General features: G+C 40.1%; 1 protein-coding gene across 6 annotated transcripts in view; it reads left to right on the forward strand.

Annotated features, from left to right (window-relative positions):
• Positions 1-21,821, forward strand: part of SOX6 (SRY-box transcription factor 6) — a 530,518-nt gene that overhangs the window by 104,678 nt on the left and 404,019 nt on the right. For all 6 annotated transcript variants that reach the window (XM_063117232.1, XM_063117231.1, XM_063117230.1 and 3 more), the window contains one exon: positions 6,913-6,995. The gene's annotated coding sequence lies outside the window, so the exon portion shown is untranslated. The remainder of the gene's footprint in view (positions 1-6,912; positions 6,996-21,821) is intronic.

Genomic DNA, 21,821 nt, shown 5'->3' on the forward strand with positions numbered 1-21,821 from the left:
CTTGAGGGAGGGAGTTCCATAATTTAACTATGTGCTGTGTGAAGAAGTACTTCCTTTTATTTGTCCTGAATCTCCCACCAATCAACTTCAAGAGATGACCCCGGGTTCTGGTATTTTGAGAGAGAGAGAAATGTCTCCCTATCCACATTCTCCATACCACGCATAATTTTGTACACCTCTATCATGTCTCCCCTTGGCCTCCTCTTCTCCAAGCTAAACAATTTTAATTGTAAACTGTCCAGAGAGTCTTGGCTGTTGGGCAGTGTAAATATTTTATAAAAAATAATAAATATAATAATTTTGGAGAAGGTCTCAGAGGCCGCATTCCAGTGGGCAGAGCTGATGGGTGATGGGGCAGGGCCAATGGTAAAAGTGCTGGGGCCAATGTTACCAAACAGTACCACCATATTTTAGCTTAAAGCTCTTATTGCCAGTACCTAAGTCTTAGGAGAAGCATTTCCACTTTTTAGAATGGGGGAGGGACTGCCCCAAATCTGGGAAATCAACAAATGAGCAGTGGGATCAACAAATCATCTGGGGATCCTGGGAGAGCTGGATTGGGATCCTGAGCCTGAAGTTCTCCACTGCCGCTATAAATGATAAGTGGAATACTGGGGAAGGGTTTTCAGATTGGGACACTGTAACCTGTAATAGTATATATCTGTACTAGGTACTTGAAGTTGCACGAGTCCTATATAAAAATAACTAATTATAATGTGTGTCTTACCATAACGGAGCAGTAGGTTACATTAAATTGTGTTCTTCCTGATTTATTCACATAGCCAAGGAGATTTTCCTGAACATTCAAACTTGGATAATCCAGGTTTGTTATTTACATGGGGTTAGGGTGGCAAAAAGGGAGAAATACATCATCAAAAAAGACACAGATTTGCAAATAAATAAATGTGTCTGCTAATTTACATGTATAGATCAGGGTTAGGCAACTTCCAGAGGTCTGGGAGCCATTTTCACACACATACACACACACACACACACACACACACACACACACACACACACACACACAGAGGCTTTAGCGCGGGATACAATCTTTTGAGTGCTGCGGGGGTGAAAAAAAGAAGACAAAATTGCCAGTTTGCTACCAAAATTCTGCAGGAAACCAGTCCATAGGATTACAGAATGCTACTATGGTTAAATTTAGCTTCTTTCCAAGCAAAAAAATACCCTTTTGGTTGTTTGGACACACTGCAGCTGCTGTGGACACTATTTCTTCCCAAAATGTGTGGAGGACTGTGACCAGATGATCTGTGTGCCTTGCTCAGCCTGCTACCAATTGTTGGTGAGCATTTTCAAGGCCCCTGTTGTCTCGTCTTATGGTTCTTTATTGTTCAACTGGACTTAGTCTAGAAAGCCATTCACATTACAGGGCATTTTGAAATAGAAAGTGGTCTTCTGATTTCTCTTCAAAATAATGAACGGTACTCTGTAAAGTAAGACACATAGCCACCTTCCATGGGTGTGTGCACAGTAGTATATTATATTATTTATTTATTTATTGCACTTATATACCGCTCCCATAGCCAGGGCTCTCTGGGCGGTTTACAGAAATTCTAAAATTAAGATAAAGAGTATACAAAATTTAAAATCCTAAAACACAGAACATACACACATAAAGCATTAAAAACCGTTAAAAAACTAAACATTTGGGTGATTAAGATGTGCCGCCATATGCCTGGGCAAAGAGAAAGGTCTTAACCTGGCGCTGGAGGACATATAATACTGGCAATAAAGTTTCTAAGAACTAATGTTGGGGCAATGCAACTTTAACTGTGGCCTAAGCTACACTAAGAAGGATATTTCACTATGAAAGTGGTATATAAAAGGCAGGAGCCACACTACTGCTTTATAGTAGTATTGAAGTGCACTGACAACTGTTGGGGCCCATTGACACATACCATATACTGCTTTCATACCGCTATATCCTGCTTGGTGTGGCTCCTGCCTTTTATATTCCGCTTTCATAGTGCAATATCCTGGTTGGTGTAGATTAGGCCTCTATTTCTACCAGTTATTGGTGACTTGTTTTAAGATTATTCAGTGTCCAGTTATCCAGCTGAACTTACCAAATCCGATAAAAATAAAGTATCAGTACCTTAGCTAAATAGTGCTTTTTGAAAGAGGATCTCCTAATTACAGATCATTCTGCTTCTCCGCATATCAGTGCAGCTGTGTTTTAAAGAATTTCCAATGCAACAGTTAAAAAGGAACTTATAAGTTGTTTCCCTCTGCATATCTTGCCGTCACGCAACCTCCTTTATGAGCATTTTACTTCTGAGCCAATCTAGTCCAGTATTGTCGACACTGACTAGCAAAGGCTCTCCAAGATTTCAGGCAGGAATTTTTCTAGCCCTACTGGGTTATGCAAGAGATTGAACCCAGGACCTTTATCACTGAGCTACAGTCCCTCAGTTACAAGAGTGGAGACATTTATACATGCAAATGTAATATGTAAATTTACTCTAAAACATTTACTAAGAAAATGTGCAAGTCTTACCAAAGCATTCATTTCAAAAGACAGTTCTATCAGATTATATATATATATATATGTTAATATATGAAATGTGTAATTTTTTGGGTGTAGTTTATAATTATGTCCACATGGCCTGGTTGTTTTGTGAAGAACTCTTGTTTAACCATGCTAAAAAAATTAATTTTGCTCCTCTCCCCTCCCACTTTATAATTCAAGAAAGCTATAACTGAGCAATACACACATTCTGGGATAGAAACTTACCAGGCAGATCCATTTGAAAGAGCGGAGGTTATTCAGACTTTTAAACTTCTGATTTAGATCTTCTTGTTATATGCCACTGCCCTTTGTAGTGTATCAATAACAAATGGCATTGTAGGACTAATATTAGTGAACCTTATTGTAAGCTATCAGGTTAAGCTTTCTATCTGTTTTCCCCTGAATTGCTATATGGGACATAGTGTTCTGTGTTTCTGTGAACAATCCGATTTGTTCCTGCCCTGCAAAACCATAAAGTCCAACTTGGCTTTCTGACACTGACTAAGCTACTTGGATTAGGGAAAGCTGATCTTAAAAGAGAAAAATTGGATGTTTAGCAAACCCAGCAGATATTTTCAAACACTCTTGGAGCTGATAAGAGTCGTCGTAAATTTAAACATTACCTTGCCCTGCACAGAAACTACACTAATAAATGGCTTTGAATTTTTCATGAATGACTGAGTACCAAGCTTTACTAATAAGCCCAAGCTGTGGTGCTTTCTATTTTTCTTTTCTTTTCATTTTATTTTTTTGGCTGAAGGATGCTCCAGAGAAAGCGCTGATGAGGTGTCATATAATTTTACAAGTTGCATAACTGCTTTTAACTACTAAACTCTCTCTGATTAAAATAACAATTGAGCCTGTAATTTTTCTGAACAGCTGCTGCTACAGGGGGTCATTACCTTGGAGAGCTTGGAAATAATTGTACTCCTAATACATGAGTTATGTAGTCTCATGTTTTACAGCAATGCACAAAGTTTAAAGCCTATAGTAGAATGTTATTTGAAAGCTGTCAAACCATGTTAAAAAAGACTGCATCGTCAAAGGCCCTTGTGGCCAGGATTCAACATGTAGCCTTGTCTTACTCATTATAAAATGCATGTTTATAAAGTTCCACAGAGCATCCAATTCCCAATTCACTTATATCAGCAAGACTTAACTTGCTCATTAATCTAAATTCTTTTGCAACTTTAATCTACATGTTTAATTAATCATAAAATGAGGCGGTAAGTAATTTCAGCAATGTGTGGCTTGTTATCAGATGCATTTAATCACTCTTCTGTGAGCTCATTTGGAAACACCTGAAGATGTCGAGTGCAGTTTGAATAAGCATAAATTATTCTTTGTCAGTGTACTTCACCCAACTAATAAGACATTAATTTAAAAAAGGCACTGTTCGTCATTTTTAGTTCTTCACCAATATTTTTAGCTTAGCAATGAACTGTCGTTGTATATACAGTACAATACACAATATAGTGCCCGATAGCGAAACAGGAAGTATTATTCAATTCATTTTTCCTGTTTATGTATAATTACTCTGTGTAATCTTAGGTTGAATGAAGATTAACCATAGTTATCAAATCCTAAGTATTTAAATGTTCTTGGAACAAGCTACTAGTTAATTGAAATCATAAAAGCTACTAGATGATATAACAACAGTTGAAAGATGATACATTCTCTGTGGATTTTCTTTGTTTGAAGACCCTTAGTATGGTTTCATTTTTTAACTGCATTAAATATATGGACAAAATATAGTATATAAAGAACTAATTTCTACTAACAAAGAAACAAGTTTTAAAATAAAAGGCTGTTGATCTGATCTTGACAAGCTTTCAGAACTCCTTACAAGGCAATTGGATGTCACTTTGTAGTTTCATATGACTTGCAAAAGGTCTCTTATGTTGATCTTTGTCCCATGCAGTGTTCTAGCGTTTCTACTAATGCTAGGACAGGGCCTTTGGTGAAAGGGTTGTGCATGGTATCCCCAGCCTGTTAGAAGCTATGCCTGGATTAAACAGCCACACAGATCTCTAAAAGGTTAATAAGTCCATCCTACAGTGCTGTCTCAGTGAATTTCTGCTGTGGAGAATTTCCAAGGGTACTAGTCTAGGACCAAAAAACGTGAATGTAAACTCTCCCTTTGCCAGTGGTTGGGCGGCTTCTTTCTTTGTTGAGAAGCTGTTGCCAGATGCACAGGTCTGTGTAAGACTGGAAATTGTTTTACCCATCTTTTTTACCCACTTGTTTGTTATGCTCAGCGTTCAGTGGCAGTATTCTTAAAACAAACAAGACATATGACCTCAGGCTGATATTTCGTCAGGAGGAATTATTCTTCCTAGAGTGTTAGAAGTGAATGAATTAAAAATGGCATTTTTGGAGAATGTCAGTACCTGTCCTGTTTCTGCCTGGCAAAGGATGACATTCTGTAAAAATAATTATTCCTTTGGAAAGAGATTTGTTGACCTGCCAAGGATCTACTCAAATTACATATATTGTTGGGCACTCCTTTTAGCTGTCTTAGATATTTCAGTATGCATCACAGCAGTAAGACATTCTTTTTGATATAACAATTTTACACGTCCTACAAATATTTTCTCTGCTTCGTATTTTCTTAAGGCTCTGTTTTTTTTTTTACTGTGTTGTGCTTTAATAAGATCATTACTCAGGCACACTGTCTCCACGAACTCTTAAAGATGCTGCATTGTTGGAGCTATAGCAATAAATGGTGATAACTGATCTCTCTCTACCTTTTCCTGCTGACAAATTGGCCCTCTCCTTCTCTACAATTTGTGGTTTATTTTAATCCTATATTTCTCTCCAGATGGAAGAGATCACAGAGTCCTAAACATCTAAAAACAGTAAAGTTTTTGCAATGTCATATAGAACCGACCAGTAGGCTGGACAATTTAACGGCATTCCATGAAACCACAAGAATAAAGCTGTGTACAGATTACATTTAGGAGCTGTCTGGAAGAAGAAAAAAAACCCTATTGCCTAACAAGTACATATGAGCTACGTCTGAGCTTTCCTGCATGCGAGAAATTATTTTGATTTCTGTAATTTATAAACTGTGGTGAAGTGCACAGATGATAGGATAAACAGTATCTTTTTACAATATGATCTACTCTGAGGCGGGGGTGTGTGAGGGGAGTGTCTGAAATTCTACAAGGGAGCAACAAACACCCATTGAAGAGAATGTTTCATTCAGACTTCAGAAAACTAGGGTAGATTAACACTTTCCCATTAAAATACATAATCCAAGCCTTTACTGCGTTGCCTCTAACAACATGGAGAGACGATGACCGTTTGTAACTTCTGCCATAAGGTTAAGCTATTATAAGTATTCTTCCCACAACTACTTAAATCTGGATAATTTTGGGTGTGGACATGGTAATGATGGGCTTTTCATGTGTCTGTTTCATTTGAAGTAAGTTGAAATAGTTGGGACAATTAATCTATTTCATTAGCTTTTCTGATAAAGGATTGTAGCCAACTGTATCTGTCCCCCACCAGAACGGATACTGCTGGTGGAAATGATTCCCCTTTGCCCCTGTAGCCTCCTAAATCTGCTCTGGAGTGTTGGAGGACTTTCTGGTGTAAATTGGGGAGTTCAGAGCAGTGCAGGGGAAGTCCTGTTACAGGAGCAGAAGTCCACTTACACAACATTGGATCTTGCCGCACTTCTTCAGAGCAGCAAGATCTAGTTGAAATCTACGAAACCTGAACTTTAGCATCATTTATAGCTATCTTTAGAAATCCCAGGTGTTTGCCCAAACACCAGAAGGCCAATTTCTCAAAGGACAAACCAATAAACAGTACAAATGGCTCTGTGGCATTCCCTATGGATGATAAACATTTGGTGATACCCTATTTCTTTGATTCTAAGACGCACTTTTCCCCCCATATAAACATCTCTAAAAATGGGGTGCGTCTTAGAATTACGGGTGTGTCTTAGGGTTTTTTTCTGTTGGTGGTACTGAAATTAGTGTGCGTCTTACAATCGAAGGCGTCTTACAATCGAAGAAATACGGTATATGTTTTTATAATGGCTTCCCCCCACCTTAAAATCAGATCATTAATGTTTTTAACTTCTCTATCTGCTTGGTGAAGAGATGGGGTCCCATGCTTGGAACTGATTGGATTGTAAACCTGTAGATCCTTTCAGGCTGAAATTAGCATAATAAACTTTTCTCAGATTCCAGGCCTTACAGGATAATAACATGTATATGCAATGCAATTTATATATGCATCTAGGTGTGAGGGAGGTTATAAGTATAATGCGTCTCTTACAGACAGGCTTAGCTAAGTCTCTTCAAAGCAGCTTGTTTGAAGCTTTAAAGGAATAATGTTCTTCAACTGACTATTTTTACCTTTGTTTTTAATAGACCTACTAGCTGCTGTCTTCTTCTCTGATGACAACTATCACGGGACACTGCTAGAGCACAGAGTCAGCCTGTGACGGGGCCAGGTAACATTTGCATACTCATCTAAATGTTGTAATCAGTGGTAAAAGAAATGTGTTTTTTCCCCACCTGCCACTCCCCGTTTACTATCTTCTTGTTCCAAGTATGTTTTCTGGGTAGGTGATGTTTCAGGCAATATCAAATAAATGCAAAATGAAACACTTTGTTTCACTTGGTTGAATGCTCCCAACTATTTAGAAAGGGGAGCTTTATCCCACTTCACACATGTGTGTATGTATACACATATGCACAAACATGCACATTCACTCTTTCTCTCTTGCAATTAAGCCCAACCAAGCGCATAAAATATCTTTACAAGTACATTATACTGTTCAAGGGAATATTGTTTCATTCTTGTAATAAACTGCATTCTCATTTTTACAAAGCTGTTGAATGTGAATAGCGTATCTCTATCCAGGCCCTTCATTGTAAAGACACCTTTTGCCAAAGTTGTTTTCTCTTCTAAGGACTGATAAGTTTTGCAAGCCCAGTGCAAGAAAAAGGGACAGTTTCTAAGAAATAAAACCAAATGCATGGCCAGTCCTCACAATTACATAACAAGAACTTGTAATATGTTGAAGAATAAAGATTAATCCAATAAATTCCCTCAATTAGTGTCAAAGATGCTATAGATAATCTTATCAGTGGTTTGGCACTTGTAGTAGGATACAAAGTGCCTTAGAATTTATTTTCATATCAACTTTGTAAGATATGGTAGGCTGAGTTAGTAACTTGCCAAGCGTATCTAGTGAGATACATGACTTATTGAATGTGAACCTGTGACTCCCAAGTCCAAACGCAGCGCATTCCAATACCCACTAGCTATTAAAGAGCTCAAGAGTTTTAATAAACAGAAAGCACAGACATAACATAGAGCTAAACTAGGGGTGCAGAAGGAAAGGCCAATTAGTGAAAATCACCAACCTGCAGCGCAAATGGAAGTCTGCTAAGCACAAGTCTGGATCCAACACATAGTTTATGAAAGAAAAACCCATTTATAAAAATAAAATCAATAGTCTAAATTGTCTCAGAATAATTTAACCCTGTGCTTAATGTGCAACTAGAACACTTAGGAAAAAACATTCCCTTTGGTGCCAATGGAAAGTCGTCATCCCCTCCCTAAGTGTGCTGGGTAGGTGGGTGGATTTTAATTCAGGTCTCTATACATTAAGCATGTATTTTGATTCTGAGTCTAGAAGTCTATAGTTGAGAGTAACAGAAACACAGAATGTTAGTATGTCAATTTTGGGGGCTGGGGGGAGGAAATGGAGGGTGGGGAAACGAGATGAATGACCTTTTTAAGCCCCTGATAGTTTATACTAAGTATTTTGGAGTGAGGAGAGGGGACTAAATGAGGTTTTTTTAAAAAAAATCTCTACTTACACTACGTAGGGATATTTATTAGGTACATTTCCCCCCTTTCCACTCTCCAGAATAGCAGTGTCCCCAATTATATTGCTGTAAAATGTTCAGGTTTGGGGCTGGCAGGAGTCTGTCACTATTTGGCACACTTCAAGAAGGCCTTGGAGTGGGGTGAGAAAATGTCCTTTCCTACTTCTGAAATCCCTGCACCCCCGGGCTCAGAGGCCTGAGCACTACACGGCAAAACTCCTGTTTCAGTTTCCTGAACAGAGCTTTTCTTCTTACAGAGTGGAGATACCCTGCAATATTTTGTTGCACGTGTACTCCTGATTTGTCATTTGTTCAATCAATCTAAATTAATCTTTTAAAAAGTAATTGAAATAAAACAATCCAGATGCACAAAGGCATAACAGAACATGAAAGCTATTAAGTGGGAGTTTTAAGAGGCTAGTTTATCCTTAGCCCAAATTGAAACATATGAGAATCAATATTATCTGGAGTATAGCAACTTGAAGTAAAACAGTAGTATTGGAGAGTTTTATTATCTCTGAGACTGCTCAACCCTGGATCTAACTAGAGGATGTTATACTTTACACAAACATGGAATTTAATCGAGAGGGAAAAAAGGCACAGTCAATCCAAAATGACTTGTTTTCCTTTTCCAACTTAACAGACAATCATTTTTAAAGAATGCTTTATAAAGAAAGAGGTTTGATATTTTAGTTCTGTACTCTTTCTCTTTGGCCAACAAACTGAGAATGTATTTACTAGCAAACCTTATGTTATAACCCAATTTTAAAAAAGAACGTTGCTGTTGTCTTGTTCTTTCCAGTGATACCATTAGTTTCTGGACTTGGACATTTATAAATACCTCCAAAATAAACTTTTGCTGAATGTTTATCAGACAGCACAAAAATGACCTGTTTTTCTTTCTGAGATTATAATTCTCTGGGGTCATTCACCACTTTGCTTGATGAGCAAAACAGAACTTATTTTCTTGACATGCAACATGAATTCAAAATAAGATGATAAGGACCAAAGTCATGGAGTGATTTCAAAATCTGGGAAATTAGTCAGGGTTGGATAACGGAGGGTTAAATTCAGGTTCAAAAAAGTTTGGTATATGGTTTGAGGAGGAATCTGAAGGAGATGTGGGAGATGACTTGATGGATGAAGTAGGGGATAAAGTAAACTTTTATTAAATCAGCTTATTTTTTTAACTGTTAAAAGCATTAACATCTGTTTGGTCTCTTGAAGCATGATTACTGATCAAATTGGTCAAATAAGGGGGGGAAATAGAAATATGCTCTTGACTTTGGGAGAAAGAAGAGAATTAAATCCAGACTTTCTGGATTCTATCTAGCTTTGCCAGTGATGTGACACTGCAAATTCTCTAAGCTGCATATGTTTGTAAAAGTGTGAATACTACAGTAGATTAGTTGTTATACAATGGTTTGAGATAATCATATGTTCAACAGAATCCTCTTGTTCTGTCCTATTAACCAAAACTATTATCCCAGCAGCCATGGGCCTTAGCTAGACCTAAGGTTTATCCTGGGATTGTCCCGGGGTCGTCCCTGCCTGCTCCCAGAATCCCCTGTGTGTCATTTACATGAACAGGGATGACCCCGGAACGGTCCCGGGATAAACCTTAGGTCTAGCTAAGGCCATGTAGAACTTCACCAACTGGGCAGACAAGATTGTGGTTCTTTAGTGGGGAAGTAGATGGTGTGGTAGTATATGGCACACTGCGTGGACTTGAGCTTATGGTTCAGTTTCCCCCTGTGAAGAGACTAAATTGGTGGCCAAGTGGAAAGTGGTCATGGGTTTCTGACTCTTGTTCTTACTTGTCTGAGCACATGGTGCCATGCTCAGTTGCATTCCCACAGGGAGAGTGGGAAGCTCTATGTGGAGGTGAAAGCTGGCAGATAAGACTATAATATTTGCATTGGAGATGGATCTGCATGGTCCTCCTCCAAGTCCCTGCTCACATGCTGAGTCTGCATGACCTGGACTGTGCCTAACCTGGGACAAGGGCCAGCGAGAAAGTCAAGGTTTGGTGTAGTAGGGTAATGCATGGTTGCAGCAGAGGCAGTATAAAGGCAAGAATAGGTAGAGGTAAGTCTGTGTCAGACCAACAGCAAGCTGAGTCCACTTTTGCTCAGGCCTGACGCAGAAGCTTTCATAGACTCCACCTTTTGTCTGTTCTGTCTTATTGAGGTTTAAGAAGTATCTTTAGGGCTGCTTTCCCCAACCTGGTGCTTCCAAATGTTTTGGATTTCAGCTCCCATCAGCCCAAGCCAGCATGGCCAATGGTCAGGAATGCTGGGAGTTGTAGTCCAAAACATCTGGAGGGCACCAGGTTGCCAAAGGCTGCTTTAAGGGCTGATGGTCATTCTGTAATTCCATACTTTAGCTACAGACTGATTGTTGTGCAATGAGTAATTTCTATCTGCCCCCTGCTCCGGCAGATTCTGGAGCTGCTGTGGGCTGAACCTGACCATGAGCAAAGTATTGTGAACTGCACAGAGAGCTTTGATGGTATAGAAATGTAATAAATTAAATAAAATCAGTGTGGCCACAGTCTCATTTAAATGTTCTTGCCATGTGTGCCAGCCTATACATATGCAGTATTAGCATACCAGTGGTCTCTGGCCAGGATGGATGTGGTGCCAGTGTGTTAATACTGAACTACTTTGGGACACATGAGCAAGGTGAGAGAGTTTGCAATTTTATGAATGCTTACAAGGGTAATTGCTTTAAACTGGGCCCCAGCCACAACAGCAAACATTTTATTCGGTTTGCTCTTCCCATCACAATATGTAGCAGTAAAAGTCATTCCTGAAACTTGGCTGTAAGAAGCTGATGATGGCTTGAGTATGCCAAGACATCGTTGGAAAAGTTTTTCTCCAAGTGGTGAAAACTGTCAGAGAAACAACTAATTAATCCCTGCCCCTTTATAGCTGTGTAATGCAATGCATAACTAAAAGTCCTGTTAAATTAATTAATGATTTCAATTATGAACTTTTCCCCAAAATGTTATGATTCATATCAGGCTGATGATGCAGTGACCTGGGAGTGTGAAATCTGAGCTGTGCGCAGAATTGCCAGTTAATTGATTCACAAATTATTTAAAGTTTGTTGCACCCAAGGGAGTGCTCACATCCATGGCAGCTACTTCTTAAAAGGTACAAACTCTCTCTCTCTCTCTCTCTTTCTCTCTCTCTCTCTCTCCCCTTTTCAAGACTGACAAGCTAACAAGCAGCTTTTCAGTGTTGTTAATAATGATATTGGCAGTTTCAAATGCTCTGTTAATGTGATGGGTGAAAGATGACTTCTGCAGCAGCATGTGCGGTTTTATATTATATATAACAAAGTTAAAATGTATCAATGAGAGAAGGTTAATGTCAAGGAGAATATCACATGACTCTTCTGAAGCCAATTATTTTCACAGTTCTGGCTGGTTTTCTTATTCCAACCCATCCTCGATTATTATATCTGTTTGCTTTGCAATAAGTCTTGTTCACTGCTAAATAAAATGAAGGTCAGTGTTACTGCAATTGCCATAATTGAAGAATATTTCATATAGTGCTGTTCTTAACTTGCAATTTCATTGTTCAGATTATCAGTAATTATGGTGGCCTGACTATTGAAATTTACAGTGGTCAAGCGCAATATTTCATAGTCTTTTATGCCTCTATGAGCGCAGGATTTTAAGACTTCCGTCTTGCTACCTTCTGCAGTATAGCAGGAACAAGTAATATTGTTCCATGTCATTGCATCCAATTTTAATATTTTAATCTATAACGTGGGCAACAAAAGCTCGAAGCATACACAGGATAAAAGAGAAGCAGGTATTAAAGGGTGTTAGAGCACTGTTAATATTTTATAATGCTTTATTAAAATTTTATTAACACTATTAAAATGCACTTGAGTTGACTTTAGTGTTGTATAATCTGACCATTAGTAGAAATCCCTTTGTGAGTGCCAGTGTTTCACTTGGGCAGGAGAAAAAGACTGCACAAACACAGTTTTCAAGAGATTACTAGTTACTGACACTTTGGCATCGGAACTGTGATACCAAAGTGGGTTCTTGATGCTTAAGCTCTAACCCAGTGGTTCCCAAACTTCAGGTCACCGCCCCCTTGGTTCCACAAACTCATGCCCAGCGCCCCCCCCTACCCTACACTATAAAAGTCATTATTCAGAATAGTGGTTTTCAACGACCCACCAAGGAAGATTATAACAATAAAATTCAAAACAGTAACAATTAATTGAATACTTTATTCAAAATCCAATTGGTGTGCCCTGCCACGCTGGCTGCAAACAGAGGCATTTGCTCTCTTTTCCCTCCTTCCCTCGGCAAGCCTGGGGCAGGTGCTTCCCATTTAGAGGGGATTTTAGGAGTTAAAGGACATTTTTCTGTCTAAACATGCATAAAATTGTGCCTTTAACTTATCATGTCACACTAGCATGAATACAGGAATCAAATAGGATTTCCTTCTTCAGTGGAACACACTTATTTAGGAGTAAGCATCATTTTGTTATAGGAAAGGATAATGTATTTTAATTAAAATTTTAAAATAATTATCTGCCACCTGGTACAGAGTTTTCCTATGGAAAATCTGGCTGGGACTGAAGTAGAGAGGCACTAATTTTACTGTACTTATTGTCTTTAAATATGGTTAAATATCCCACAGTTACCTTGCTATTCTATTTCTACAATTCATTTTCTCTTGTCTTTTCTTCACCCTCTCTTCGTTTTCAGGCTGAATCCTATGCACATTTACCTCAGAGTAAGTTCTATTCATCTCAGTGGGGCTTACTTCTGAGTAGACATACTTAGGATTGTGTTGCAGCTCTATTTTTATGGTGACACAAGATACACACATACCATGTTTACCAAAAGAACGCTTGAAAAAAGGGGGTTGGACACCCTGAAATAAGCAAGGGCAGATAGGAATGGTTTCAGCAAGCATTCTGGGAAAAGGTGCTGCTGAATCTTCTTTAGCCAGGAAGCACCTGGGGAATTGCAATTCTCTCTCCCTCCCCCTTTTCTTTTCTCTCCCAAACCTGTTGTAGTCCAGATTTTTTTGGGGGTGGGAGCACACACACAGACACACAGCATCTCTCTCTCTCTCTCTCTCTCTCTCTCTCTCTCTCTCTCTCTCTCTCTCTCTCTCTCTCTCTCTCTCCAACCCCCCCTCCCTCCAAGCCTCACAATAGCTGCCAGGCTGATTAGGACAGGAGGGCAGCAGCTCAGAGGGGAGATGGCCCCAATCTGCAACTCCTGACAGGGGAAGGGAGCCTGGTGATACCTTGCCGCTCTGCTGCCTCCTGTGGGCGCTTCCCCCACCCCCTACTTCTGGTGGGGCCGCTGTGGGCTTGAGATAGGAGGAGAGAGCGGCTGCGTGAGTGAGAAAGTCCTTCCTGAGCAGGAGTGGTGTGGGGAGAGCAGCTGAATTTGCTGCTCTTTCCTGCTCGGTCCCTGAGTTTTAGGACCTTCTGGAGAGACCACCTCGAGCGCCCCCCTGCCGCCCCTTTGCCTGTTAGCACCCCCTGCCATCCCTTTGCCTCTTAACGCCCCCTATGCAATCCCGCCGCCCCCCAAGGGGGCAATACCACCCACTTTGGGAACCACTACTCTAACCCCTAGTCCTGGGATTTTAATGCATCTGTCAGGGTCTCCAAGGTCGAAGACCCAGAAGCAAGTAGGCAAAGTATTCCTCACAAGGTCCATTCTTAGCTTCTGTCCACCTGCCCCATTCCAAAATTTAAGCCACTGCTATTTGCGAGAATGTTCCTCCTCTCTGAGGGCAAGTGCAACTGAGAGACAAACATACTGATCTACTGAGAAACAAGGAGATAATTCTGGTCTGGAAATCAACTGGAAGGCAAAGCTTGAGGCCTCTGCTGAAGTGACACGAATGTTTCCAGGCATTGCCCCCTCTACTCTTAATAGGTGCCACCACTGGTACAGCTAGGGATGGACCCTGGGGCCAAAGCCCAGCAGTTCCCTCAAATGACAATCCAGAGAGCAGCATGTGACAAGAACATCAGGCAGCAGGGGCAAATTCCATTTTATTCCCCTGGCTGTGATGGTGGCGGTTTTTGTTCATTTATTGCTGAGAAGCAGTTGAAAAGCATGGAATGGTGGTTGGGGGCAAAGAGAGATGATTGTTGTGTGCTTCACAACTGAGCAATACACCTGGTTGTCCAATCTCTGCAGCCCTCCCTGCATATGACCAGTAGGTCCAGGGTCTAAAATTTCCTAGTTCACCATGGGCTGCTACCCTTAGGTTCCACCCCTGGATTTCAGGGTCTAAGCCTCTAAAGACATGGTGCCACACAGCACTGAACTTTAAGCAAGATAGCCATTTCTTTTGCCCTGTAAAACAAATGAGCCTAGTTAGAAGCAGAAAGTTTAACCCAGCTAAATGAAAAGCTCTCTTCCCTGCCGAGGATCTGGTTAAAATGGGATCCTCAAGGCTGCCAATTGGCACACAAGGACAGTGTTACCTGAGTGTTTGTGGGACATCAGGTTTGCAATACTTTGCTAGTGAGGCTGTTGGTATAGCTCATCCTAAATGCTTATCTGGTGGGGCAGCAACTATAGGAAAGGATTATTCACAAGGATTTTTTTTTTTTTAAAAAAAGGGTAAAGTGTGTGTCTCATTCAGAACCTGGAGCATGACCACAGCCTTATGCAAGAGGAAAAAATTAAACAAGTGTCTGCTTTCTAGAAAACACACCAGTTCAATACCAACTGACTGCTTCTGTTTTTCTAAAATTAAGGAGCCTATAATCTCAGCACCATTAACAAGTGCTGTCATTCAGATACACAGTGTCTGGCTGATTTAAATAAAATGAAATGAAGATAGTTGTTTCTGGTCCCTTGGCTTCACTCATTGCCATAAACATATGCTCTGCGTCCCGCTTCTTTCCATCTTATTTATGACTTTAATTTGTTGTGTGGGCTGCGCTAGAAATTAAATTTAATACAATTCTCCAAGGGACCCTGTCATATAATAACATGGTAATTTCTGTGTATCCTTTTGAAAAATGAGGAAATTAATTCTTCCTGACATGTTCTAATTATTCCAGTGTGAACAGAAAATCCGTTTTTCCCAACCCCTGAAGTGTTATAGGCAAATGGCTGCTGTTCAAAGCTGAGGTGCTAATGCTGACCAGCAGTGCGTTTAATTTGAAACATGAGCAGACACCTTTCAACACACCTTTGTAATGTTAGAGTACTTTACAGAAATTAATTCACTACTTATTTGGCAGCTTAGCCTGGGGGTTACGGGTTTTATTCATCAATACTATAGTCCTGTTAGCACAATGTTTCTCACTTCCTGTGGTGCTTTTGTGCTTATGCTGCAACATACAGATGAGGAAGTGCACATTTTTGAAATAGGGTGGGCAACTATCGTAGCATTATCAAATCTGATTTACACATTAGAAGGAGGAGTGCTGCAAGGCCTTGAGTGCTCAGTTAATAGCGAGCCATACTTAGCAGTTTTAGATGACATTACTAGAGAGGAATCATTTGTCCCCTATTGCTTTGAATGAGCTTTGATATCCAATGGCACCTCAGTGCAGTAAATATTCCTTTGTAAGTTTTTAAAAAACTTTAGCAATACTTTACGCACACATTTTACGCACACACACACACACACAGAGAGAGAAATTATAATTATAATAGAAATAGAAATACAGTACTTCTCACCATACTGTGAAAGATTGTGACCAGGTGACCTATATGCCTGCCTGTTCAGCCTGCTCTCCAGATGCTAACTGTTGATGGGCAAGAATTCTTACGGTACTAGTCCTTATCAATGGCTACTAGTCTTGATGGCTATGTGCTACCGCCATCATCAGAGGCAGTAAGCCTATATACACTTGTATGGGAACATGTACGGGAGAGTGCTGAACCACTAATTATGCACCAGTTGCTGGGGAACATGGGCAGGAAAGTGCTCACTATGTGAACAGATTGTGTGACCAGATGGACCCTTGGTTTGATCTAGCATGGCTCTTCTTATCTTTTTTACCTTTAAACTGTAATTTGACAGGAGGATCCTTAACACAGAGGGCATCTTCAAATAGAGGAATGTTCTCTCTCAAAGAGGACACATGGTCACCCTATCAAATTAGTTTTTTAAAAAAATGATAAATGTTCCATTTGTATCAAGGTCTTAATAAGATGATACTTGGGAAATTTATTTTCTTTTTCTTGTGATTGTGTACTCTGATACAAGACAGGATCACAAGGAGAACTTTGATGTTTGCATGGGGACAGCCATTTTCCTGATCACAGCTGCCAATTTACAAACCACTGCCATCATGTAAATAGCTGCAGCTGTCCCTGTGTAAGCCTTGGGTTCATGTTAAGGTTTTTCCACACATCTGTTTCACTTGTTTATATGAACTGGCTCCTTCTGGTTAATGGTTCACAAAGATTGTCTTCACCTTCAAATAATGTTCCCTCTATAAAGGACAACGAATTCCAACTCAGTTTTTCATGATGATAGTGGAAGAGCTTAGGCAAGTAACTGAAGATGTCAGGGGATGTTGAAGCTCTGTAGTACCGTAACCATTCCAAAATGCAAAAGACAAACCATAGTTTCCAAAACTGGTATCACCATTTGTCAACACTGAACGTGGCCTGGAAACTCTGCATCTGTTCCTAAAAGTTTCTTCCTTGTCATCCAGGCTTGAGTCCCTTCTTTCCAAAGTCATTATTTTAATTTGATGTGCTTGCTTCAACATATCTGCTAAGGAAGATATGTTACAACAATTCCTCCCCCAATGAATAACTCATTTGAAGGAAGACAAGTTTAAGGCAGCTAGCAGAGTACTTTGTTTAGACTTTGTTTATATGAACATTTGAAGTAGGATGCATTCATAAATCTCTTTTACCATGGTAGGAAATCTCCTTGTCTTCCTTGGGCATATGTGCAGTTTATCGTGATTAACATCAGTGCATCCTCACAGTAAAAAGAAACCACTTGAATATCCTTTTGCTTGCACTCAGTCAGCTTGGATCCTGTGTGTTAGGGGGAAGCCATAGTGTTCTCCTGCCATACCTTACTCTGACCTTTGTCATAGGGTATGTGACAAGAACGAGTGAAGATGGATTTCAGACCTAACTAACACAGCAAATGCTAATTTAATTCTCTAGTTCAGGATGTACTGTGCATCTTATAAAGTACTGTAGATGAAGTTCGTTTTCAATGTTTTTCAATGTTTGTTAAAAGTTGTAGCTTTGCTGGAGCAGCGTCAATTAGACTTTGCATGATGGATTAGGATTAGGTTCATCAAGGGTGAACAGAGGAAGTATATCAATATTCTTGTCCATCCTGTGAAATAGCTTCTTGGTTGGAAATTAAAAAAACAGCAACATAACATATTGTTAAAAGGAAAATAATAATAATTTTATTCAAAGCAATGCAGTAGCTTTGTTGCATTGCCAGTGAAAAATAAGAGCCGTAAACAGATAGCTGTAGGTAGCTTGCTCTTTGTTCTGGGAAAACAGTTCAGCTCCAAAAGTGACTATATAAAACAAAGCAGAACTACAAAACATTTTTTTTCTTAGCTTGGGCCTATTCCCGTCTGTCTGTCTCTTTCTTTCTTTCTTTCTTTCTTTCTTTCTTTCTTTCTTAAAATCAGTCTTCTGTCATGCTAGGTGAAGTAGTATCTTGTGAAAGACAAATGGACTTAGAATCATAGAATCATAGAATCATAGAATAGCAGAGTTGGAAGGGGCCTACAAGGCCATCGAGTCCAACCCCCTGCTCAATGCAGGAATCCACCCTAAAGCATCCCTGACAGATGGTTGTCCAGCTGCCTCTTGAATGCCTCTAGTGTGGGAGAGCCCACCACCTCCCTAGGTAGCTGATTCCATTGTCGCACTGCTCTAACAGTCAGGAAGTTTTTCCTAATGTCCAGCCGGAATCTGGCTTCCTTTAACTTGAGCCCGTTATTCCGTGTCCTGCACTCTGGGAGGATCGAGAAGAGATCCTGGCCCTCCTCTGTGTGACAACCTTTTAAGTATTTGAAGACTGCTATCATGTCTCCCCTCAATCTTCTCTTCTCCAGGCTAAACATGCCCAGTTCTTTCAGTCTCTCTTCATAGGGCTTTGTTTCTAGACCTCTGATCATCCTGGTTGCCCTCTTCTGAACACGCTCCAGCTTGTCTGCGTCCTTCTTGAATTGTGGTGCCCAGAACTGGACGCAATACTCTAGATGAGGCCTAACCAGGGCCGAATAGAGAGGAACCAGTACCTCACGTGATTTGGAAGCTATACTTCTGTTAATGCAGCCCAAAATAGCATTTGCCTTTCTTGCAGCCATATCGCACTTGGCTCATATTCAGCTTGTGATCTACAACAATTCCAAGATCTTTCTCGTTTGTAGTATTGCTGAGCCAAGTGTCCCCCATCTTGTAACTGTGCATTTGGTTTCTATTCCCTAAATGTAGAACTTGGCATTTATCCCTATTAAATTTCATTCTGTTGTTTTCAGCCCAGCACTCCAGCCTATCAAGATCACTTTGAAGTTTGTTTCTGTCTTCCAGGGTATTAGCTATCCCACCCAATTTGGTGTCATCTGCAAATTTGATCAGCGTTCCCTGCACCTCCTCGTCCAAATCATTAATAAAAATGTTGAAGAGCACTGGGCCCAGGACTGAGCCCTGCGGCACCCCACTCATTGCCTCTCCCCAGTTTGAGAAGGTTCCATTGATAAGTACTCTTTGAGTCCGATTCTGTAGCCAACTGTGGATCCACCTAATAGTTGTTCCATCTAGCCCACTTTTAGCTAGTTTGTTAATCAGAATGTCATGTGGTACTTTGTCAAAAGCTTTGCTGAAGTCAAGATATATGACGTCCACAGCATTCCCACAGTCCACAAGGGAGGTTATCCTATCAAAAAATGAGATCAAATTAGTCTGACAGGATTTGTTCCTGACAAATCCATGTTGGCTTCTAGTAATCACTGCATTGATTTCAAGGTGTTTACAGATTGACTTCTTTATAATCTGCTCCAGAATTTTCCCAGGGATGGATGTCAGACTGACTGGTGTGTAGTTCCCAGGTTCCTCCTTTTTGCCCTTTTTGAAGATAGGGACAACGTTAGCCCTCCTCCAGTCATCCGGCACCTCACCCGTCTTCCATGATTTTGCAAAGATAATAGACAAAGGTTCTGAGAGTTCTTCCGCTAGCTCCTTCATTACTCTTGGATGCAGTTCATCGGGCCCTGGAGATTTGAACTCATTCAAGGAAATTAGGTGTTCTTTGACCATTTGTTTATCAATCTCAAACTGCAATCCTGCCCCCTCAACTTCTGCTTCACTTTTTCCAGGGGGGTCATAGACCCGCTTTTGGGAGAAGACCGAGGCAAAGTAGGAATTGAGCACTTCAGCCTTTTTCAGATCTATTTCACTCTCAAAGTCCCTCAGTCCATTTCTTATTGCAACTGATTCAAGTGTGTGTCAGTGCTAGATAGGTAGGGCTGCATATATCGCTCTTTGAAAGCCAAGTCATGAAAAGCCCGATCAGTAGTTCAGAATCCTAGCATATAAAGGGATACGTGCAGAGGCCATTTGGGGTGTGTTTTATCCTTGCATTTCTGCAGAATACCTGGCAACAGCCCTCCACCTGTGCTGGAGGGATTCCACATGGTGACTGCAAACACTGTTGCACAGTATGTCAAACAGAATTACTCTGTTCTCTGAAAGCTTAGCAAAGGCAGTACACTGGCTTAGAAAAAAGAGAATGGAACAGGAAGGTAAGATTGTGTGTCAAAAGATGTCTTTTGGGAAAACAGAGCTGTTTTTTTGCTGGTCTTGAAACAAACTAACATCTTTAGCAAATGAATGAAGGGTTCTTTGTCACTTCTCTTGACTTAATTAATTTGGGTTCATTGTGTATCATTCTATGGCAAACATCTTTCTGTGTTTGAGCTAGAGACATCACTGACTGAATAATCAATAAACTCTCTTTTTCTTGATCTATTCAAGCATAGGAGTGAGATTATTGAGTGGGAGACAGGGTCACCTTCTCCAATATTTTAAGTTAAATGACAATTCTTCTGTGTTGTGCACTCAAGAATAAAAGGCAGGCCAAGGTCTAGCCCTAGGATTTCTCCCCACCCTCATGTTTTATATTAAAAAAAATAAAACACAGTCTCTTTGCATGTTCAGTCTTCCACTTTAATTAGACATTTTGAATACATTTATGATTCTATTTACTTCTGCCAGAGATAAAAAGAAAACTACAGAAAGTTAACTCTGTTCAGCTTTATTATTGAAATATTTTATTCTTCTTAACTCTTACCTTTAGCAATAAGCATAGACGTATATGTTGGTGTCAAAAATGTATGCATAAATGGAGCATATATGGGGTACACCTTTTAATCTGGAATGCGTTATGAAAAGTGGGAAAGCTACTTTAAAATGGAAAAGGCATTCTGGTCAATGTAAGCATTTCACTTACTGTACTGAAATGTAAACTGCAAAAGCATATTCCATTTATGAAAATTGCCTAGGCCATAGTCTGTCATTTAAAAGAGTTTAAAGTGTCAAGAAGTCAATAGTCCTTTTGTGCTCTAACTGTGTATAAGACTCTATTTGGCCAGGCTGAAGGAGCATGTAGTGTTGCAACCACTTGTGTGTCTCTTATCTCAAGATGTCTCTAGCCTTCAAGGGCAGAGTAAGACTCAGTTAATTGGATTAATTGCATTCCTGTGGGAACTTTTATGCTCTCTTACAGGATTTGGGAACACTGTTTCAGCCAGCCTGTAATTGGTTAAAAAAGATCTTCCTTGAGTTGTTAGGGGTTTGAGCATAAAAAGAGGGGGCTTGGAGCCACCCATTTGCCTTCACCTTCATGCTTCAGCTTGCCTTCCGAGCTTATGATTCTTCACTTCAAGTACTGAGCCCCATCCTATTGGGAGACTCATAGCTAGTTAACATATAAGGCAGGCTTAGATAACATTTGTTTTCTTTGCCTGAAAACTTTCCAACAATTACTCTGGTTCTTGTATACCTTCTTATTCCTTTCCCCCTTATCCTGTGTAAATAAATTTAATACCTACCTTATGAGTTGTATGCAGTTCCTTCCAAGTAGTACTAAATCCAGAGTCGTCTGCTTGGTTAATTGCTACTATTCAAAGTTTCAGGCCTAGGGCTTGAAATAGAAGGTGCCTGTGGACTCTTATTTACAAGTTCTAGGGGTATCCTGTAAGGTCTGAGATTCTCCTGGCTGAGGTGGACATAAGAGATGGTGGCAGCCTACTTTGGTAATTGTTTGTCTCTGCCTACACTGCTGGGAGTTAGGGCAACCCCCTCCTCCCTTAACAAAAAGGTTCAGTATTCTAGTCCCTGTTGTGACATAACTTTTATAGTAGCTTTTGGCAGGGTGGGGCGGGCTAGGAAAGAATAGAGTTGTGAAGGATTATAGAGGGTT

This window comes from Elgaria multicarinata, chromosome 2, assembly GCF_023053635.1.
Source record: "Elgaria multicarinata webbii isolate HBS135686 ecotype San Diego chromosome 2, rElgMul1.1.pri, whole genome shotgun sequence".
NCBI classification, from domain to species: Eukaryota; Metazoa; Chordata; class Lepidosauria; order Squamata; family Anguidae; genus Elgaria; species Elgaria multicarinata.